This window comes from Protopterus annectens, chromosome 7.part1, assembly GCF_019279795.1.
Source record: "Protopterus annectens isolate FY-2018-M chromosome 7.part1, PAN1.0, whole genome shotgun sequence".
Taxonomy (NCBI): domain Eukaryota; kingdom Metazoa; phylum Chordata; order Ceratodontiformes; family Protopteridae; genus Protopterus; species Protopterus annectens.
In genome coordinates this window covers 333,099,217-333,122,786 of record NC_056740.1, presented here as the reverse complement: position 1 = coordinate 333,122,786, position 23,570 = coordinate 333,099,217, and the positions used below count along the sequence as shown (strand labels likewise).

The window sequence follows — 23,570 nt, the reverse complement described above, 5'->3', positions numbered from 1 at the left end:
TGCCAAAGTCAAAATAAATATACTTCCAAATTTTTTTTTTATGTCTACCTATTATCACTTACCAGTTAAATTATGTAAGACTATCAGATCCCAATTAAGTCAAATTTATTTGGATCCCTAAATCAGTCAGAATTTAAAATACCAAACTGATCGCACCTAAATAGCATGAAGGAGTTAGCCAACCAGATTTTTAAGATATAGTGAATTATTAAATCTGGTAGGCTTTTGCAGAATGCTATATGAACCCAAACTGGCAGTATATAGAAACCAACATGGATGCATATTTTGAATTTCACAATTGGTTGGTTTGTTGCATGTGATCTTTTTTATTACATATTTATTGATTTTAATGTTAAGACACCTTAGTTTTGGTGAAGTCCAACTGTTTATGGATGAAAGAGTTTCACTTTGTGTTGACATTATTTTCTGTGTATTATATTGTTTTACTCTACTTTTGGGCTACAGAAGTGTTTCTTTTTTCCAGGAAATGGCTTTGCCAGCACCCCATTCAGTAGTGGTCTTTAGTTTTCTTTTTGAGGTGAGCTCTAAGTGTTTTGGTTTAATCATTTGTTGTTTATAGCCGGTTATGCCTTCCCCAGAGTTGTTTTCAAGTGCTGTTACTGAAGATGTGGCTTGCCCTGGAGTGTCGCAAGTACAATGTTGCATTTCCCCAAAGGGGGATTTAGCTTTGTTTGAAAATTTAACTTGTCAGCTAACCCAGTTTATTCAACTTCTAACACCACGCACCATGAACACTGAAAGAGGACCGGATGTCACTATCCATAGCCCCGTACTACCTGACAATAGTTTGCAGTCTAACAGTACAAATGGTGCTGAGATACAACCTGTGATTTAAATGGTTGAGGCCAAGGATTCCACAGAAGTGGAAAGAACTGTGCATGGTATACTACACAACAATAATGGGGCTTATTCTTTTAGCAGTGTTATCAGCACCTCACACTATGGATTATTTCATCCTTTTGACAAGTCTTTTGATTTAAGAATGTGGTTGCACAAGGGTCTATATTATAAAGTCGAGCAACCAAAATATCAAGTTACCTTTGATCAAAACCTATGTGTCGAAGCTGCACTTCATCGAAACTCCAAATCATCGATTTCTTTCCAATGGAAAGAAATCGGTAGGCCAACAATGGACACCACATGAAAATAAACACTATTAAGTGGGGGGCTTCACCCCCCACACCCCCCTAACTAAATATACTAACTTGGAGATCGCACTACAGTCAGGAAAAGGGCAGATGTTACAGAACAGCCAACCAGTTTCTTTCCAAGGGAAAGAAACTGATGATCTGGCCATTCGATAAAGTGCAGCTTCGACATTTAGGTGTCGATGAAAGGTAAGTTGACATTTTGGTTGTTCGACTTTATAATATAGACTCATTGCACAATGCATCTTTTCACTGCAGCAGACCAACAGAGATTCCTTCATCTTATGGTACATTTGACTCTCAGATTTATTTGAGAAAAAACTTACTAAATTTAAACTTTTACAACTGGATAATGTACCTTAATGAATGTATTTTCCTTATGCAGGTGCCTAAGGGATTACAGTTATGGAAGTTCCCTAATGGTTCATATGAGGATGGGGATCTTTACAAAGAATTTGATAATTTATTTCAAGATTGTGGTTGTGCTGTGATAAAAATCATTATATGTGGTAATGAAAAGCAGATGCAAGTTTTACTTGATGAAATCAATTCTATTGAGGCTTTTCTTAAGCGTGACTTGTTATTTGAAGTTAAAGAAGACAATTATTTCAACATTTTCAAAAATATTAATGATTTATTGGTTAAACGTAAACTGAAGAAACAGAAGAAACTCACTAGGAACAACCTTGATTATGTTAATGGATGTGCTTAATCACTTCCAAAATGGTCCCAGAGCAGGTTTCCTGCTCCAGGTTATGACCACCGCCATACTGAACCTTTGGTGGAACAGCACCATGAGGAGAGCTTTGAGGATGATGATTTTTTTAGAACAGCCCTCTCCACCTTTACGTAGGTCAGTAAGGCTAGCACACAGTGGGAGTCTCCCATGAATTTACCAAGGGAGAGCCAGTCAGATATAAGGACAAAATGACACAAGGGGCGAAAGAGACATCCCAGGAGGGGAACCAAGAATTAATACTCTTTTTTGTCCCCTCAGTAGAGTCTTCTAACCTGACTGGGAGTGTTGGATTTTTTGATGGTGACTTGAGGAAGGACATTAGCCTTAATGGTTTTCCTGATTTTTCTTCTCCTGCCCCTACTGAGAGAGATGGTTTCATGATTTTTAATTACAGCAACCTTGTGATTGACAATAGAGTTTTTGACCTGTTTAGTAGATGTTTTACTTTTGTACCCAACTGTAGGCTTGATGTTGCTAATACTATTTTGGATTTTAAAATATATGCATGCAAACTGAATTTGAGAATCTTGCTTCTTAATAAGTCAAATCCGGGTATTGTACCAATAAGCCAGATACGGGTATTGTACCAAAAAGCCAGATATGGGTATTGTACCAAAAAGCCAGATACGGGTATTGTACCAATAAGCCAGATACGGGTATTGTACCAATAAGCCAGATACGGGTATTGTACCAATAAGTCAGATACGGGTACTGTACCAATAAGCCAGATATGGTATAGGTATTGTACCAATAAGCCAGATATGTGTATTGTACCAAGTGATTTTACATGAACTAGTACTTACAACCCTCTTTAAATCCAACCCTACAGAACATGATGTTTGCAGGGCACTTGAATTTCAAAAGAGGTTTGTTTATTGCAACTTGTCTTTAAGTGAAAAACAACTTTTGAATGAGTTGGTTAACAACAATTTGATTAGGGTTATGAAACCGGATAAAGGGAGTGGGATTGTTATTATGAACACTATTGATTATTTAGCTAAGGTGTATTTGTTGTTGAACAATGATTCCCAATATACTACATCATCTAAGAATGAAATAGATATAGCCTATTACAAAACTGATTCCAACCTAAAGGATTTGCTGGATCAAAGGGTTATTGATTCTAAATGATACATTTTTTAGAGGTAGAATTTCCAACCATACGTAGTATTTTTGGCATACCAAAGGCTCACAAGAATATTAGTGATCACCATTGTGTCCAATAGTTGCAGCAGCAGGGTCTAAAACACACCCACAAGCCACAGTAAATTGACTGAATAAAATAAACACTACAAGAAATCAGTGCACCACAGTATACTCCTTTAATCTCGTGTACCTCAACCTTTTGCCTTCAATGGGTAAATTTGATCAACAGTACCAGCACCTTAAATACATATGCCAAAATAGATTCATTGGCAATTAAACAATTATATAATCAAGCACCAAAATTCCCTACTTGAAGTGCATCCTGAATAAATATAAGTGCACAACCTTTTTTAAGTATACAAATAGCATTTCTGGAGCATTTCTCCCCGGGCCTCCGCTGAAAACAGGCTCTGTAGAACCTAGTCGGACTTTCCCGGTCAACAAATGATAAATAAAAATAAATAAATAAATAAAAATAAACTACAAATACAAATATACAATAAACTACAAATACAAATATAAATATAAATTATATACCGTTATATGCATCTTGACTTCCCCAAATGAATGATCCCAACCCACACATATATTTATGATGTGGAATCAGAAGGTTTGTTTGAACTTTTAAATTTTAAATTTAAACTTGATATGTAAAAAAAACATATGAATTTGAATCTTAAATTTTAAGAAATAATAACCATAAATATATGTGTGGGTCTGGATCATTCATTTGTGGTGCACTGATTTCTTGTAGTGTTTATTTTATTCTAAAATACACCCATTGGAGTTGATTGTAGATCATAAGCTTAAAAAATTCTTTGACAAACATTTGCATGTTCTTAGAAACTCTTGGGATTTTATAGGTCAAATTCGACAACAAAATTACAGCGATGATTGCTATCTGGCTAACATTGATGAGGTTGACCTATTTTCTTATATCCCACACAATGTGAGATTGGCTTTGTTTAGGGATACTCTGTTGGCATGTGATTTTTTGGATCGTAGGGAGATTAACATGCTTAAAGACTGTATCCATACCATCTTGGAAAAAAAAAAATTTTTTGAAGGCGAATGTTTTAAGCAGTGCACAGTGGTAGGTGATGGGACCCTCTTGTGAGCCTTTATATGCCAACATTGTGTTATGGTTCTGGGAGAATATCTTTGCTTTTAAATCACATTTCAGAATGAAGGTCATTACGTTTTTACATTATTTGAATGATATATTCATCCTGTGGAGGGGTAGCTTTGACCAATTAAAGGAATTTGTGCATTTCTTGAATTTTATCACTGAGTTCGTAAAATTCATTTACAGCATTTTTAGTGCCAAAATCAACACCCCTGACTTCTTAATATGTAAAGACACCACTGAGCAGAAATTTATCTCCAGAATTTATAGAAAACCCACTTTTTCTAACTTCTTCTTGCATTTTTCGAGTAACCACCTGTTTCATCAGAAGAAAGGCTTGGTTAAGGGGCAGTTAATTTGGCTATCTAGGGTTAAATCAGAGGATGAGCATTAAAAGTGGGAGATGGACAAGCTCATTGAAATGTTCAAGGTTTGAGGTTACCCCAAAGGGCGATTAATGGAAATTAAAATGGAGGTACTTGGAAAGCAGTGATTTTTACTCCTCACTCTTAGGTAAAAGGTTCCTAGGAACCAGCAATAGTCATGGTACTGACTTGAATGAGTATGCAGACCATGCAATGATCTTAAGGTATGGTGGTGATAGCAATACAATGCAGAATATTATTAGAAAGCTCTGGAGGATTATTGAAACAGATGGAGATATTACCAACACCCTAAGTACCCAACTCCATTTTATATTTAAGAGCCACTTTAATATTAAGGATATTATTGAACAAGATGGTGCAAATAAACAACATATTTGATTAGGAAAAGAACTATAAGGGATGAGAAAATGTGGGGTGAGCAATATTTGTAGATGTATCTATGAGGGTACATCATTAAAACTCAAAACACGTAATACAGAGTTCCAACTTGATTATCGTTGTGACTGTAACACTAAAGGAGTAGTTTATTTATCTTTTTGTGATTACTGTCACAATTATTATGTAGGAAAAACTGAGCATGCCCTTAAGAAGAGAGTATATGAGCACTACAATGACATCTCAAAAGGTAACATTAATAGTACTTTGTATAAACATAGGCATAATTGCACTGAGGGTAAACTGTTTCCCTTTTTTATTCTTGAACACGTACCTGTAAACATGAGAGGTGGTCCATGGAAAAGGAGACTTGAATACAGAGAACTACCCTGGCAGGTTAGATTGAATACTGCAGTCTCCCCTGGGTTGAACAACTGTAATCACTAAGTTCTCTGCTCAAACTAACAGTGGCTAAACCATGATATATTTTTTTTCATATAAGGCTTCTTTCCACTTGCATGCTTTTATTGCCTCTGTTGGTTTCAGTTTAGAAATAATACTTTTTCATATCTATTTTTAGTATAATAGCATTCTATTAACCTATTGACAGAAGATATTTTATTTTGGTTTACTTTTTTAAAAGTTGTTTGGCTATGTGAATTGTATAAAGGATTTATTTGTTTAACTCAATTCCTTTAAATGATGCACTAATTGTTGAAATTTTATTATTGGTTGTTTTGTTGCATGCAATCTTTTCTATTACATATTTATTGATTTTTATGTTAAGGCACCTTAGTTCTGATGAAGTCCAACTGTTTATGGACAAAAGCCCTTAACTTTGCGTTGCCATTTTTTTCTGTGTATTAAATAGTTTTACTCTACTTTTGGGCTATGGAAGTGTTTCTTTTTTCCAGGGAATGGCTTTGCATTAACCCATTCACTAGTGGTTTTTAGTCCCTTTTTCATGGCAAGCTCTAAGTGTTTTGGTTTAATTCTTATCAAAGTTCCCATTTAGAGCAGGTCTGGGGAAATTTATATATGACACCATTCAACAAGCCCTTGTCCCTCAACAGCAAAACTCAAAAAGAAAAAAAAATGTATATTTAAACCCTTGGGTGATGTAGAGGGTATACTTCAGCACTCCTCATGCAAGCAGCACTGACCTCAGCATAATCTCTTTACTAAGTATAACCTGCTATCAGGTTCTGGAACCTTGAGGCAAGTTACGAGTTTTCATTGAAAGTGTTCATTCTGGGATCAACGCTCAATGAACCTTACAATTACCAGAAATTTAAAGTCTGTTCTTAGTAATAATGTTACAAAAATAATATAAAAATAGCTTAGTTGCTGCAATTCACAGAATAGGAATTCACACAGAAATGTGCATATGATACTATAGATTCTTTATCAAGGTCAGCAATGCCTGGAGTAGTTCTGAGAAGATTTGAATGGTTGAGAACACAGACTTAAACAAAGGATGTCAAAACTAGATTACAGAATGTTGCAGTGATACAAGAGCTCTTATAAAGATTAAAAATTCTTCAGATTAAATCTGGTGAACCCACCTTTAGGCATTAAGGATTCAAAGAAGTTGATCTTCCCAGGACTGCTTCCTTCATAGAGTAGATGAAAGCTGCATCTTGTGTGTTGGAAACCTTTCAGACTGATCTTCTCAAATCCATGCAGAAACCAAGACTGCAAAGTGCTGTATCAATAGTAGAGAGGTATTAATGCATAACTCTTGCACATGGCATCCATAAGATACTGGGACTCTGCACTAATTCACAATGTAATCTTACAAGCAATTTATTTTCCAAGTCATATAAACATCTTAGCAAAAAAAAAAATCTCAACAGATCCACCAAATGTACTCACAAGTGGCAACTAGAGGGCAGCATTGCTGCTATTCACTTGATTATGGTGGTTGCCACAGATGCATTTCTGGGCCTCCAACACAGTATTCCATTTCCTCAGGTCTCCTTCTTACAACCACCTATTAGCTGAAAAATAATTGCATTCCCAAGGGAGAAGATGAGACAGAATTTACTTTTCATACTTCAAGATGACCAAGACAAATAACATTTGGAGCGTTTACTCACTAGCCTTAGTTTTCATCCAGTCTGAACTGCTCAGAAGTCAGATGTTCTCCATCTGTAAGCCAGGGCCAGTCTTGGGCTGCAGCCATGCCAATGTAAGGATATCACGAGCCTTCTATAAAAGTCACATTGAAGGATGGAATGTTCAGTTATTCTCACCTCCATGAAACCCTTGGCAACTGAATTGAATTTCCCCTGCCTTGTAATGCATCTTGTGCCTGCCTAAAATTTCCAAAAATTGATAGGTGTTAATAAATTATTTAAATTTCTGACTGAAATAAAGAGATAGTCATTATAAGGATCATAGCTGCAGGAATTTAATTGTGAGTGGCATAGCAGCTGTCATGCTCATACCATTAATTAGCCCGGTCATTCTCTGCAGTATGCTGCCCCTAAAGCATGAGTAAGAGTGTTGTCCAGCCACGGTATTAGCTGGAACCCATCTATAAAAGTGTCATCTTCTTGTGCCTACTTCATTTCTCATTCAAACACATGCACGCACACAGACACACATCTGCATGTGTGTGGGTTTCATAAAGATGCCAATACATATCTTTGTCAACTAAGCCTGATACAGAATGTTCATTCATGTAAACTGTACTTTACTTTTGTAACTTACTTACTTTTGTATCTTAATGTTTTATGTTATATTGGAGCTTTTCTCCCCGGGCCTCCACTGAAAACGGGCACTCATGGGCCCAGTGGACTTCCCCGGTCAACAAACTGCAATAAATAAATAAATAAATAAATACATATTCTTGTAGACGTATGATTTCTAAATTCAATGTGTTTATTTTGTTTATTAAATGTTGTGCATTTTTGCAAAATCCAATGAAAAATATTGACCAAAAACTATAAGGCTTTACCTTCTTTCAGTGAACACTAAAAATTGCAAACTTTGGCTTCTACTTTTGCTTCAAATATATCTTACATTTCTGCTGTTGTTCTTCTCTGATGATTATATCTATATTGAACTATTCTCAAAAGTGAAATAAAACTTCCATTAAGCTAAGATAATAAATAAAAAAAGAACACTGGAGTATTCAGAGCAGAAAAACACTTAAAAGGATGGAACTGGTATCAATTTCTCCTGTTGGACAGATGTTGATGACATACAAGTCTTTGCCTGAGATGCTGTCTGATGTTTGCTGTGGTTTTCTTAATCTGTCAAGTTTAGATCAGGGACTTGTTACTAACAGCTGTACATTTGTTATCAAGTTGGTACCAGATACTGGTACTTTATGATTTACTAATAGGCTGTTTCTGCTCTGGACAACCAATCCATAGACATCTGTTTCTGTGCTTGTTGCTTCCCAGACATCTATTCTAACACCAGTAATGTCATTAACATGACAGATTGTCATGTGTTGTCTTGAGTTCTTTTCACTGTGTTCTTTTTTATACATAAAACTAATATTATTGAGAAAATTCAAAAGAAAAACAGCAAGCACAACTCAAAACCAAAAACCAAAACGTGAATGAAACATTTCAACAAATTTTTGCATTGCAATGTAATACATTTGGCTCATGAACTATACAGTCGCATTAGATCTTGAAGTTTTCTTATTTGTCAGAGATGAATTTAATCTGCAGTGAGCACTTATCCACAGCTTTTTTCTTTAGCAATGGGTCTGGTGATGAAAGTTTCAGATTGGAGAGTTTGTCCATCAAGGAAATAAGATCTTCAACTGTCAGTGGGGTCACTGACTTCCAACAGTTGGTAATATATTTCTTAGAAACTAATGAAAGCAAGTTAATTCATCTTGACTGAGAAGACCCATATGGGAATACAGAAGTGTCACCTGGAAAGTACAGTAATTCAGTAAGCTGCACTAGATTCGGCCATAGATTATCACAAATTGTTTGCAAGATATTCTTAAATTCTAAACCAGTGAAATGGAAGTAGTAACAAAAGGGTTGACTCAACAAAACAAAAAAAAAAAACTGTTACAGAGATGTCAAGAACACCGACAGTGGATTCATACAAATTTATTATTATCATTTAGTTGGTTAAGTGCTTTGGTCCACTTTAGAGTAATGTGGACTTCTTCAGAACCAAATCTAACATACAAAAGTTTAAACACCTCCCCATATTTAAACCTTTCCAATCAAACCGTCCAAGTAAAAACTACCTTAAAGGCACATAAACACATAAATAAATTCCCATACATTATAACAAGAACATGTCACTATACACTTAACTTATTAAAAAGTAATAAATAATAAACATGACTTAAAAAAAAAATATATATATATATATATATATATATATTGTTGTTGTTGTGTCTTTCAGCTTTTCCCAGTTAGGGGTCGCCACAGCGGAACTCCGGTCTGCTAATGATTGGCAGTAGATTTTTACATGCCGAGTTGCTAGCTCTGACACACAACCTTCAATGAAGGTGCACCCATTCACGCATGTCTCCACACAGAAGACGCTCTTGCTGAGAATCGAACAGGATAACATCTTACTGTGAGGCGACAACGCTACCGCAGCACCACCCCCGCAGTATCTATAATTCATTTATATATATATATATATATATATATATATATATATATATTTAAATAAATGAATTATAGATCTGTTACCAAAGCATTGAAAATGTTACTACCAATATATATATATACATACATATACATATGTGTGTAAAGATAAAAATGTAATAACAATCATCTTAAACTTTAAAATCCTATAAATTCAAAGCTCTAAGCTTTAAAATACTGGCTATTGAAACATTTTCATTTAACCCTGGTGGGTCCTGGAAGTTTAAACGCAACGGACACCACATTTCCCTAGACCCCAATAGAATTTGCCATGTAGCTTTCACATTGTTTTGTATGTTTATATAATGCGTTATTCCAATTCATTTTGCACAAATCATAGATATGTTTGCAAATACGTTCATTAACTGCCCTTTCAGTCTTATCCACATAATAAGCTCCACAGGGATCATAGCAAGCAATATAAATTACCCCTTTGGTTGAACAATTACAACCATCAGCTAATTTGACTTTCAGTGCTGTTAATCCCAAAGACAACACTTCAGCTTCAAGAATATGGGGCCACTGGTTGCAACATCTATATTTTGTCATGCCTTTTACAAATAAACTACGACCAGGACTAATCCAGAATTTTCCACTTTTGTTTTGAGAACAACAGCTATTTGGTACTCTTTGAGGCTATAAGATAAATTCCATCAAGACCTACGTGGTCATATGCACCATCTAGTACTGTCATGTATTTTCTTAATTTCTTTTCACTGAGTATTGCCAGTCTCCTGGTTCAAGAAATCCATCTGCATAGTGGCTCTTGCTACCATTTTTTCATTATTCTTTATGCTTCGATAGCCAGTATTTTAAAGCTTAGACCTTTGAATTTAAAGGATTTTAAAACTACTGTTTATTGTTTAAGATGATGGTTATTAACGTTCTTATCTGAATATATGTCTTTTTTGGTAGTAACATTTTCAATGGATTGTTAATGGATGTATAATTGATTTATTTTTATAAATATATTTTTATAGTCATGTTTACAATTTGTTACTTTGTAGTAAGTGTATAGTGCTATGTTCTTTTTATAATGTATGAGACTGCATTTATGTGTTTATGTGCCTTTAATATGGAGCACTGTTTAAATTTCTGTATCTCCGATTTGGTTTTGAAGAAATCCACATTACTCTAAAGTGGATGAAAGCGCTCAACCAACTAAACAATAATAGGTTCATAGGTTAGTACTAGGCTAATTGCCTTTGTGGGCCATTTTAAGACTCAAACCCTGTACCTTGTGTTTGTAAGGCAAATACTTTAACCATTAGGCCACCCTCCCAACCCAATAATAAATTTGTGTGAATCCATTGTTGGTGGTTAGACTGAAGTTTTAGGTAATGTTCTTTTTTTTATCTTTGTTGACTATTTTTTTCACATGATTGTGAAGTTCTTTGAATTTTAGTAGGTCTGGGGTATTTCTGTGTGCCTGCCATAACTTTCAGATTTTGTCTCTAGTGTGCATGAGAAGTCGAGTGGATTTGGATAGCCAAGGGGCATAGGTATTTTTTATCCTTTGTACCTGTAGAGGTGCGAGGCTGTTTAGAGTATTCATGAAGGTGGTGTTGAAGTAATCAACAGCTTCATCTAAGGGAAAGGTGTTTAGTAAATGCCAGTCAGTAGATTTTAGAATATAGTTGAAGGTTATGAGGTTGAATGAGCTCAAGTTCCTTGTTTGTTTATATTGATGCTGAATTTTACTGGATGGGGATTCTCAGATAATAATGACTGGGAGATGATCGCTGAGGTTTTTTGGGAGTGTTCCGGCTGAGGATATTTTGTTAGGGTTAGAGACCAGAATCCAGTCCAAGATGGATTTGTTATCAGTCTCTTGTTTAGTCTAGTGGGGGATTCTATAAACTGGGTGAAGTTGCAGAGATTGATATTTGAGGATGGGTGGTTGGAATTAAGTTCAAGCCAGTTGATATTTACGTCACCTAGTATGATAGTCTCGTTTTTTTTATATTGATGGAAATCCAGGCTAGGATATCCTCTGAGATGGGGATGTTGTTTCCAGGGGGGTATACAGAGGGCTACTATACAAAGTTTCTTGTTGTTGTCTGTATTTAGAAATGATATGAGAATTTGTGCGTTTGAGAACTGTGGTATGGGGTTAGTAAATGGAACAAGATTGTGGGAGTTGGAAAACAGAAGGGCAATGTCGCCTCCTTTTTATGGGTCCTGTCTAACTGTATTGTCTGAATGCCTGTTTTATACCTCATCACAAGTCAGAGTATACTGAAATCTGTTTTAAATGCAACAAGGCTACCAGATTAAGATGCTTAAAATCACATGAATTGTACCTGAGAAATATTTGAAACACGTTAAGTGAAAGTCTAAACAGGAGGTTTGCACATATAAAAAGTTAGAAAAGACAGAACAGATACAAATATTAAAATACAGTGAAAGAATGGAAGACAGGAAAGACAAAACAGAAAAGTCACAGAAAGCCAAAGAAGCTAGGAGACAACTTCAGATTCTGGTAAAAAATGTAATCTTTCTTTGAGTTCAGTAAAGAGGGACACTTCTTTGACAGAACACAAAAATACACTCATCAAAAACAGAAAATACCTTAAGATCAACCAATAACTCCAGAGCTACAAACTTTGTAATTTTGTATTTAATTGTGTTTACTAGGGTAGAACACTGATCGAAGAGGATTGATTTCAGAGACAGCCTGCAATCATATATCCACATATCAGTACAGCAAAAAGGTATTCAAACAAGTAAAAAACCAAAAGCAGAAAGTAAGCACCAAAACGCCAGTAGCAAGTTAACGTGTTTTAATAGCAACGTTTTCGCTACTGTTAGACAGTAGCTTCCTCAGACAAAATAATCAGAGCGCCAAAGCACTTTTATACCAAGCGACAAGTAAACAGGATGACATCATATCCTATACAGGTTAAAATAACACTCATTTACTTGTTTAAACAGCACGAAGTGCTGGAACAGGCATGTACTTGATGTTACAGTATGCAAAGATGCTGGGAATATTTCTATTACTCACCAAGTGTATACACCTAAACAAGCAAATGCCTGTATACACATAAATGTAAAAAATATGGAAAATAAAAAAGAGTAACATATAAAACCCAGACTACACTCAATAAAACATCCATAACATAGGATAGAGGGTTAAAGCATAAGTCTTGATTCAAAACAAGTCCTCAAAATAAAATTTTACATTAATAAAATTACAGCTTTATATAACCTATAGATATACCAACATAATTATGCCATAAAAAACCAAAAATCTGATAATGCTCTCTCAAAGCATATCATTGATAACCCTGGTCACAGTTTCTGTTTTATGGGGATTGATTTGGTGACATTGGGTACAAGAGGGGGGCCCCAACCTTTGTTATTGGAAATAAAAGAGTTGGAATGGCAACTTCTCCTTAATGCATTTGCCCCACCAGGGTTAAATGAAACATGTAACATATCGGTTATACTTAAATACAAAAGTTATCTTAGATCTTGATTTTTAGGTTACACACATTTTGCTTGATAATGTGGGGCTTAAAGGCCTTCTTGTTGAAGTATTAAATTTGAAACTTACAGTGTGGATTTTAAATTAAATTAAATTAAATTATATAAAGCTGTAATTTTATTAATGTAAAATTTTATTTTGAGGACTTGTTTTGAATCAAGACTTATGCTTTAGCCCTCTATCCTATGTTATGGATGTTTTATTGAGTGTAGTCTGGGTTTTATATGTTACTCTTTTTTATTTTCCATATTTTTTACATTTATGTGTATACAGGCATTTGCTTGTTTAGGTGTATACACTTGGTGAGTAATAGAAATATTCCCAGCATCTTTGCGTACTGTAACATCAAGTACATGCCTGTTCCAGCACTTTGTGCTGTTTAAACAAGTAAATGAGTGTTATTTTAACCTGTATAGGATATGATGTCATCCTGTTTACTTGTCGCTTGGTATAAAAGTGCTTTGGCGCTCTGATTATTTTGTCTGAGGAAGCTACTGTCTAACAGTAGCGAAAACGTTGCTATTAAAACATATATCCACATATGACAGCAAATCAAAGGATATGTGCAGAGCTGAAAAGCATTGTACTAAATAAAACATAGTAACACATTCAGTTCATGAAAACAGAGCAAATTACATACTCATATACAATTATTACATTAGGGCACCATTAGATAAAAATCAGAGAGCAGAGTGATGTATAGATTTTATAAACATTTATACAACAAAGAGCAACATAACACTTGCATCTGTGACATTTATTTAATATTTGTTTACCAGGAAAGTCCGACTTGGAATGAGCCAATTTTCAGTGGAGGCCCAGGGGGAAATGCTCCAGATGCATGTCTTTGTAATGTGGGAGGAAACCCACATGAACACAGGAAGGTCATGCAGACTCTGCACAGAAGGCACCCCACAGAGAATCAAACTGGAGAACCTCTTGCTGGAAGGCAACAACGCAAACTGCTGCATCACTGCACCATCCAAAGTAAAGCTGCAAAGTAAGACAAATAAATATAGTAATTACAATATGCCTACTGACTTTGGAAAATGTGAAAACATTACATCTCTGTCTTCACTGATACCTGTGTTATAGCTATCTTGAATAATTGTAGAGTTACAGGAAATGGCAGACCAAAACCAAAATCCACCACAAGAAAAGAGGCTTTACCTACTCTCAAGGTCCATATCAACACAGCTGTTTATTTCCTACTTCATATTTTGGCTATAAGCTGTTTCCCTAGGAGTATATCCTGTAGGAAATAGCCAGGTTAAAAAAAAAGGTGCCAGGAAGTCATATTGGTCTGCCTCCAAATCAGCATGCATCAACACTTACAAAATAATAACAAAATACTTTGCATGTACTGACACAAGCCTGCAATCTATGAGGGTAAAGAAGAAAAAACAAACAACTCTCCTTTGCCCTACAAAGAAGAGGATTTCTACATTATACAGTTTATAGGGTGAGACCATGAAAAACTTCAACAGCCTTGCCAAATCACTCTGACTGACTGAGTAATCGTATCTCAAAAAAGTGTCACAACACAGATATCGTGGCTAAACTTATACCCAACAGTATCATTTCATCACCATACTGAACTTATAACCAGTAAAGTTCTCACAAAGCTAAAACTTGACTATAAAATTACAAATCTGTTATCCCCAGAATCAAAAAATGGTCATTGCCAAAAAGGTATAATCCCCGAACTAGACTATGCCCTGCCTATTACCTGTCAATAGTGTTTAACACTTTATAGCTCTCGCAGATCCCAGAACTCATCAGTGTCTTCCTCTTGTTAAAGCTAATTTGCTTCCTGGAATAGTACAAACCACTTTCCTCTTATCCACGTTTCTGTTCATATTAGCCTTTCGACATAGATTTGCTCACCATTCTCCTCCTAACTAATAGACAAAACCTCTACCTACCCTTCAGAGATAATTATGAAGAAGTAACTTCATTTAAATGACCCCCTTCAAATCTGTAACTGATTAAAAGGCTTTCTTTACTATTGCATTCACCTGCTGGATTAGATTATTTAAAGGTTTGCAGACCACTGATCATAAGAAACAAACAAAGAAAATTAAATGAACATCTCTGCTGAAAATAACTGCAAATATTTCAGAGGTTCTAGCTGATAGTATTTCTTACTAAAACCTTCATTGCAGCTAAATGTTCAAGTGTCCTTTATAAAAGTTTTGCAGTTGTATAGATTACTTACTACTGGAACTGTATTATTTGAGTAGTATTTATTGTACTAATATTATATATCGCTACATCTGTGATATTTGCTGTTGTTCTCTCTGATCCCAGGTAGTGGCTAAAAAGGGCCTTTAGGGCTCATGTACCAGATTAACAAAGTAACAAGTAAAAGATAAATTAATGCAATAACAGTGTTCTCCTGATCTTTATGTTTCTCCATGTTGGACATGTGCAGAGAAACCATTGAAGGGTCACTGGTAGCACATGGGATTGGTGAGTCTTCCCCCAAGCCTTCACATGGTGCAGATCAGGCATGATTTGTTGGAGACAGTTAGAGAGACTCCTGTAGGCTCTTTGATATCTGTAGGGTTTGTCCTCACTTGTCCAGACAAATACCCTTAGCTAGAGTTTCAAGGACAACTCAGGCAGTACAGAGCACCTTGTTTGTGAAAAAAAGATAAGAGACTTAGGGACACAAGTGGACAGTGATCTCACCTTCGATAACCACATAGCCACAACAGTCAGGAAATCCTTCTATGTGGCACACCTAATCACTAAGGGCTTTTCATCCAGAAAAAAGGAGGTCATTGTCCCACTGTACTCATCCCTCATTAGACCCATTATAGAATACAACGCCCCATTTGGTATGCACCTCTCAAGACACCTGCAACAACTGGAAAGGCCACATAAATACCTCACGAAAAGAATCACAGGCCTAAAGCAGATGCCTTATGCTGACCGCCTTAAAAAATTCCAGTTATACTCTGTCGCATATCATCTACTCAGAGGCGATCTCTGCTTAACATACAAGGCCATGGCAAACCCAGAGCTGTTGGACATACTACACTTAAAGAAATCCCAATCCTTCAGAGCCACATGCTACAGGGATCTAAACCTTGTCATCACAATAAACAAAACATGCTGGAGGGATAGGTTCCTGACCCAGAGACGCCTCAGACTCTGGAATAGACTGCCCATACATGTCAAGCAGAGCGCCTCTTTGGCCATCTTCAGAAGGAACCTTGACGATTGGATGGGAGAAAGGAAATTCACCCCGAGGATCATGTCAGTCGCCCTGCTAGACAGGGGTCCAGGAAGTAAATAGTGTGGGAAGAAATAACCAGGGAATTGTTATAGCTAGGCTTGTATAGACCCTAGGGCCGATAGCCTAGTACCAACCTATGAACCTATGAACCTATAAAATAAGAATAATAAGACCTCCACACTCGGCAACTGTATCTTAATGACCCTCTTTTTGGAAGACATTATGGCTTATGAAATTCACTGTGGATTTAACTGTTGCTTCTCTGCCTTCAGCCTTAAACATTTCAAGAAATATGAAAGTAAGAATGAACAGGAACCTTGAGTCACTCCCCTTCTCAGGCAGACTCCCTGCAGGATGCCATTTATGCCATTTGTAAGGATCTGAATTTTGCTAAGTTAAATCCAGGGGTGGGAGGATGACATAATGGTTAAGGTGTTTACCTTAAAGACACAAGGTGCAGGGTTTGATTCTCACATGGGGTAATTGGCTAGGTTTCAAATGGCCCAAAAGGGCAATTAGCCTGGTACTAATCTATGAACCTATGAACAAAGAAGGGAGTGAAAAACTATCCATAGTAAGTATCCCAAAACATACTCCTGCATGGTCTATTTGATCAAATATAGGGGTCAGAGAACACATCGTTTCACCTTACTGCCTGATAAGGAGACTAGGACTCTGGACTGGACAAGCTAGAAGGTTTCTCCTCTGTCACCACATGTCTTAGGTATTTTAATTATTTGTTTCAGTTGTCCATATTCCATTTCTCCCTAATGGTTGAGGTTGTATAAAGGTTTGCAGACCTTCCTGAATCTGGGTTTAAATGGACCCCCCAAAAAAGAGCTCATATCACTCTTTCTCATGTGGATTTTCATTTTGCCTGTTGAAATTTAAAATTTTTAAATTTTAAATGCTAAGCATCAGCCTCACATTTGCTCCTGCATATACATATTATACATGAGCTCATACCTGCCATCATGAATGCCTTCGTATGGGATGACATGATGTCCTTCATGACAAGCCTCCATGGTTCTAATCAAACATGTGCCAAAAACAGAAACTGACATTGAATACAATGGAGAGAGTCTGTAATGCCCTCAGCCCCCATTCTACTTTTCCAGACCACCTCTCTTTTTCTTAGAAGCAGTATTGAGGAGGAGCACAGACATCAGGCATTACCCCGCATGGGTTTTACTATGTCTCTATACAGAATAACAATAGGAGGTTAGTTGCATAATTATAAAATCTGTATGCATGTCTACCAGTAAGAAGCAGTTCACAGTCTTCCATGTTTTATATCAGAGCAGCAGCAGCAGAAACGTCTCAAATCTACATGAGAACACAGTTTGCAAAAACACAAAGAAAAAATACATAGACCCATAACATAATGTAGATAATACATAGACCCATAACATAATGTAGATAATACATAGACCCATAACATAATGTAGATAATACATAGACCCATGACATAATGTAGATAATACATAGACCCATAACATAATGTAGATAATACATAGACCCATAACATAATGTAGATAATACATAGACCCATGACATAATGTAGACAATACATAGACCCATGACATAATGTAGATAATACATAGACCCATAACATAATGTAGATAATACATAGACCCATGACATAATGTAGATAATACATAGACCCATAACATAATGTAGATAATACATAGACCCATGACATAATGTAGATAATACATAGACCCATAACATAATGTAGATAATACATAGACCCATGACATAATGTAGATAATACATAGACCCATGACATAATGTAGATAATACATAGACCCATAACATAATGTAGATAATACATAGACCCATAACATAATGTAGATAATACATAGACCCATAACATAATGTAGATAATACATAGACCCATGACATAATGTAGATAATACATAGACCCATAACATAATGTAGATAATACATAGACCCATGACATAATGTAGATAATACATAGACCCATAACATAATGTAGATAATACATAGACCCATGACATAATGTAGATAATACATAGACCCATAACAAAATGTAGATAATACATAGACCCATGACATAATGTAGATAATACATAGACCCATAACATAATGTAGATAATACATAGACCCATGACATAATGTAGATAATACATAGACCCATGACATAATGTAGATAATACATAGACCCATGACATAATGTAGATAATACACAGACCCATAACATAATGTAGATAATACATAGACCCATGACATAATGTAGATAATACATAGACCCATGACATAATGTAGATAATACATAGACCCATGACATAATGTAGATAATACATAGACCCATGACATAATGTAGATAATATTGCGTTGCTTTCTTTTATATAATAAAAAAGGCAGTATCCACAAATCCAGAATGAAATGGTTGAGTCTGTACAGGTAAAACATTCTAGGGTCCTGGACCTCTTCTACAAGGATTATCCAGGTAGGATGTAGTTGGGGAGGAGCAGAGCACTCCTTAGTAAGGGGTTTGGAATCTAAGATGCTCAGTTTCAGAGTTGAGTACTATTAATGCTTGAAAAGGGCCGGCAAGAGCTTTTAAGTTTGTATGCTTTAAGATGTATATGGCTAGGCATCTTATGATCCCTATAATCACTTACCTGGAATTGTTTTACTGTTCCTGTGTTCCTAAGGTGCTTAGCTCAGTATAAGAAAAATATTGTACAAGCAGAAATGCATATTAGCAGTATACTCAACAAATTATGCCCAGGCCAGGAGTGACAATTTCATCTAGTGAATCATGTTATAATGCTGTCCTTCTTTCAGGATCAGAGAAGAATCCACTGAGGGGGAAGGAGAAATTCAGTAAACTAATCTGAGCATTAGTGAAACACAAGCAGAGCAGTGTAACTCCTTCCAAAGACAAGGACCACTGAGGTCTGAACTGAGAATGGTATGAAACTGAAAAAAAAAACAGTTGCTACACCTAGTTTGATAAACAAAAGAACCAGATACCCATCAAGTTTGAATTTCATGACATAGAGGTTCTAAACCTTCCATTCAGACAACAGAGTTTCACACTAAAGTAGCTGTACTGTTAAAAACCTAATCCACAGAGAGATTAAGTAGTTGTGAGACAAAAGAGTATATTCCAAAGACCGGACACACAGAACAAACTGAAAAAAAAATGTATCGGATCCAAATGTTCAACCAAAGACCACAAAAACAGATGATTTAGCGCTTTCATTCACTGTTTTATTCCGTGAACTTCATCAGAAAAACTTTTTCAAATCAGCACATTTCAAAGCATGCTTGGCCAAGGAATTAGTTAAATCCTTATTTTTTTATGGCCAAGCAATGTTCATAAACTCTACGTTTCAAAGTCCTTATAGTTTTCCCTACATAGTAATGTGTACATGTAACACACTGCGCAATATATACCACAAATTCTGTATTACAATTATAGTAGTCCTTGGCCCAAATAGTGTAATTCAAATGACTAAAAGTAATAGAAGAACTATTACCAATAAATCTATACTGTTTGCAGTTCCTACAAGCATATGTACCTTTCTTGGTGCTCACTAGTCTCACTTTAGTGTCATCTTTCCTATTTTTACCTTCTAACATTAATTTTATATTTAGCACTCTTTTATATGTGAATTTGGGTTTGTTACCTATTAAACTTACTAGGTCTTTACTACCTAATAAAATCTTCCAATTGTTTTGTATAATAGTTTTAATAAGCCACATCTCATTTACTATGGGTATAGGAAAGGCTATACTAAAGTTGGTGGACAAAGTTGTGGAACCTTCTAAATTTGGACTCACTTGAATATCTTTAGATAGTAAAATAGGTGAAACTACTCCTTTTCTAAGCATTATAACCTCCATTTCAATCTTTTTTAACCATTCCAAATCCTCTTCTAAGAAATAGTTTCCGCAAGAAAACTACCTCTTCCAAAAATACCTCATCATCAGTGGTGAGTCTACTGAGATGTATAATTTGACCTTTTACTACTCCTCTTTTCATATGAGGGGGGTGTAAGCTATCTTTATGTAAGTACTGATTTGCAAAGACTGGCTTCCTATAAACCTTACTAGCAATAGATTTTAAAAAGTTTGAATGTTTTGTAATAGAGAAAGTAGAGAATATTATGTTCGGAGGGGATTTTAATAATGTGCTAGAGTGCAAAGAAACATTTTGGCAGTTATTTTTAGGGGCCGATCACGCACCTGGACTAAATTAGTCTATTAATTTAAAATGTTTTTTATTAAACAAATAGATACAGAGTTAATTTATATAAACATACACTGTTTTATTTAGAATATTAAGTGTTTTTAATTAATTATTGCATTTCCTGTGTATTTGATATAAAAGGATGTCTGGGTGGAACATACTTTTTTCTGATGAAGTTCACGGAATAAAACAGTGAATGAAAGCGCTAAATCATCTGTTTTTGTGGTCTTTGGTTGAACATTTTGATCCGATACATTTTTTTCAGTTAGTTGTGAGACAAAGTTACAGCAAACGTCTATAGTACACACTTGGTACAGCATGCCCAAAAGTAAGAACAGAATTTACAAGGTCCTGTCAAACTAATAATTCAAGCAACAGTAGGGAAAATGGTAGAGGAATTCCACTACAGGTAATTGCATTATAAGAAAGGGGTGCATTGCATTAGACTAGGGGTCTGCAACCTTCATGATCAAAAGAACCATTTTTGGCCCCTCTCCCACCACATAAAATTCATCAGGAGCCATAAAACATATCTGACCCCTAAAATGAAGATAAGACAGCATAAAAGGTTTTATATATAGTTATTATACTAAATATAAAAGAACTACGTTTATAAGAGCAATATTTAAAATCTGTCCCTATTTTTGTTCCTTTGTTGGGATTCCCTGATTGCTGTGTGTGTGTGTGTGTGTGTGTGTGTGTGTGTGTGTGTGTGTGTGTGTGTGTGTGTGTGTGTGTGTGTGTGTCATATTTCTCGATTTCTTAGAACAAGAAATCTGGCAAAGCTATAAATAATGGGGCATGAAGGCCCAAAAATAGGGACACTTCTTACAAACTTAGAAAGTTGATAGAATAACAGATTTTGCATTAGCATTAATTTTCTGAAGGGTATGAATTTTGAAACTCTATTTTTTCTGACTTCAGCCATCAAAAATTTGCCAGAAAACCACAATTTTATAAGAAACCGACCAAAAATATGAGGCAAAAGTCAGGACATTTTGCAAAAATCTGCACAGTTGAGATTTAAGTGTGTGTGTGTGTGTGTGTGTGTGTGTGTGTGTGTGTGTGTGTGTAAAATGCATGTTAACAGAAACCATGTTATTCTAGCAAGTTTATAAGAGCAATATTTAAAGTCCATCCCTATTTTTGTTCCTTTGTTCCCCTTTGTGGCTCTGTCCAGATTTCTTGTGGTAAAACTTAGGAGATGCTGCTGCTTCCAGGGGATCACTCGCTCGCTCTTAGTGTGTGTGGAATGCAAGGCAACAGAAACCGTGTTATTCTATCACGTTTCTAAGTTTATAAGAGCAATATTTAAAGTCTGTTTCTTGATCACTCTCATTGTGTGTGTTGTGTGGTAGAGCGTTCATTATTTTTCAATGTTACAGGGAGCCACTGCAGAAGGATGGAAGCGCCACATGCGGCTCCAGAGCCACAGGTTGCAGACCCCTCCATTAGACGAAGTTTACTGTTATGAAAACACAGGATGAGTGGAATACATGTTATTATACCGCCACCTGCTGTTGGCAGTTTGCAGTTGCCAGAAAGAATAAAAAGTTTTCCAGTAAGAAAACAGCAGTTTAGGGAAGTGAGACGCTACTGACAAATGAATCTACCTCCTTCCTGACACAGGCAGTCTGATGCTTAACAGTATCAGGTAAAGCCAATGCATTAGGGCAATCTAGTAATGTAGCAGCCTAAAAGGAATGTAAATAAACTGCAGTCAAAATAGTGAAAGATATAGGATTCTCAACAACAAAGGCATCAAGAAAAATAAGCAATTAATCAGACTCACCTGTAAAAACGCATTTAAGCCTAATGCACATGGTCACCAGATGTCTAAGCATTGTATGCACTTGCTCAAGTTAAACAATAAACTAGTATTCAAAATGTATTGCAGTATATACTAAAACAAGTAAAATAGGACTCATGTCCTGAATTCAAATCCCAGTCACCAGAAAGTCATACAAACAAAACTAAACCATCAAAAACTGCATAATTTGATGGGAAACGCAGTCTGATTAAAAAGAAAAATGAACCCATTACAGACAATACCTTCACAAGGAAGCAACTGTCCCTGTATCAACAACTAGAGTGATTAGTTTAGATGATAGGAAGCTCCTATTCAGTCTAGATGTTTTGCAGTGTAAGCTACGATACCGCCTGCCTGAGGAAAGGCAGAAGTACATGTCATGGGCAAGGTGAGTGGGATCGTCGATTATCTTCCTAGCCCTTCCCACACACCGACTCTCGTGCAGATCATACATGGATGGAACCAAGGAACCAATGACTTTTTCCACTGTCCTCACTACTCTCAGGAGAGCCTTGCAGTCAGATACTTTGCAGTTACCCTAACAAACTATGATGTTATTTGAGAAGATGCTGTCGATGGTCCCCCTGTAGTAGGCTTTGAGGATGAACTGAGACAGGTTTGCCTTCCTCAGTATCTGTAGGAAGTGCAGATGTGCGTTCTTCATTGTGTGGCTAATATAAGTCAACCAGGATAGGTCATCTGAGACATGCACCCCCAGGAACTTGGTGTTTTTAACTCTTTCCACTGCCATGCCCTTAATTTCCAGAGGCTGATGTAGCTCCTGAGTCCTCCTGAAGTTCACCATTAATTCTTTGGTCTTGTTTACATTTAAGGCCAGATTGTTGCTGTCGTACCTGTTTCCTCACCATTTCTGACAAGACCTATGACAGTGGTATCATCCGTGAACTTGATAATTTTGTTGGATTCATGCTTGGCCCTGCAATCATGTATCAACACAGTGAACAGCAGAGGACTCAGTATGCAGCCCTGAGGGACAACTGTGCTCAGTGATATACTGATTGAACTGTTATTTCCTATATGTACTTTCTGGGAATGTTGATGAGAATATCCAGTATCCAGTTACATATGGGGGGGTGTTGATGCCCAGCTGGATCAGCTTTGATATCAGATTCTGGGGGATGACAGTGTTAAAGGCAGAACTAAAATTTGATGAACATCAGTCTGACATAGCAATTCTTGTTCTCTAGATGTGCCAAGGA

The 23,570-nt window shown here is 36.1% G+C and overlaps 1 protein-coding gene across 1 annotated transcript in view; it reads left to right on the top strand.

Annotated features, from left to right (window-relative positions):
- The window catches only part of P4HTM (prolyl 4-hydroxylase, transmembrane), a 1,188,260-nt gene that overhangs the window by 1,056,335 nt on the left and 108,355 nt on the right, over positions 1-23,570 (top strand). The window lies entirely within an intron of this gene.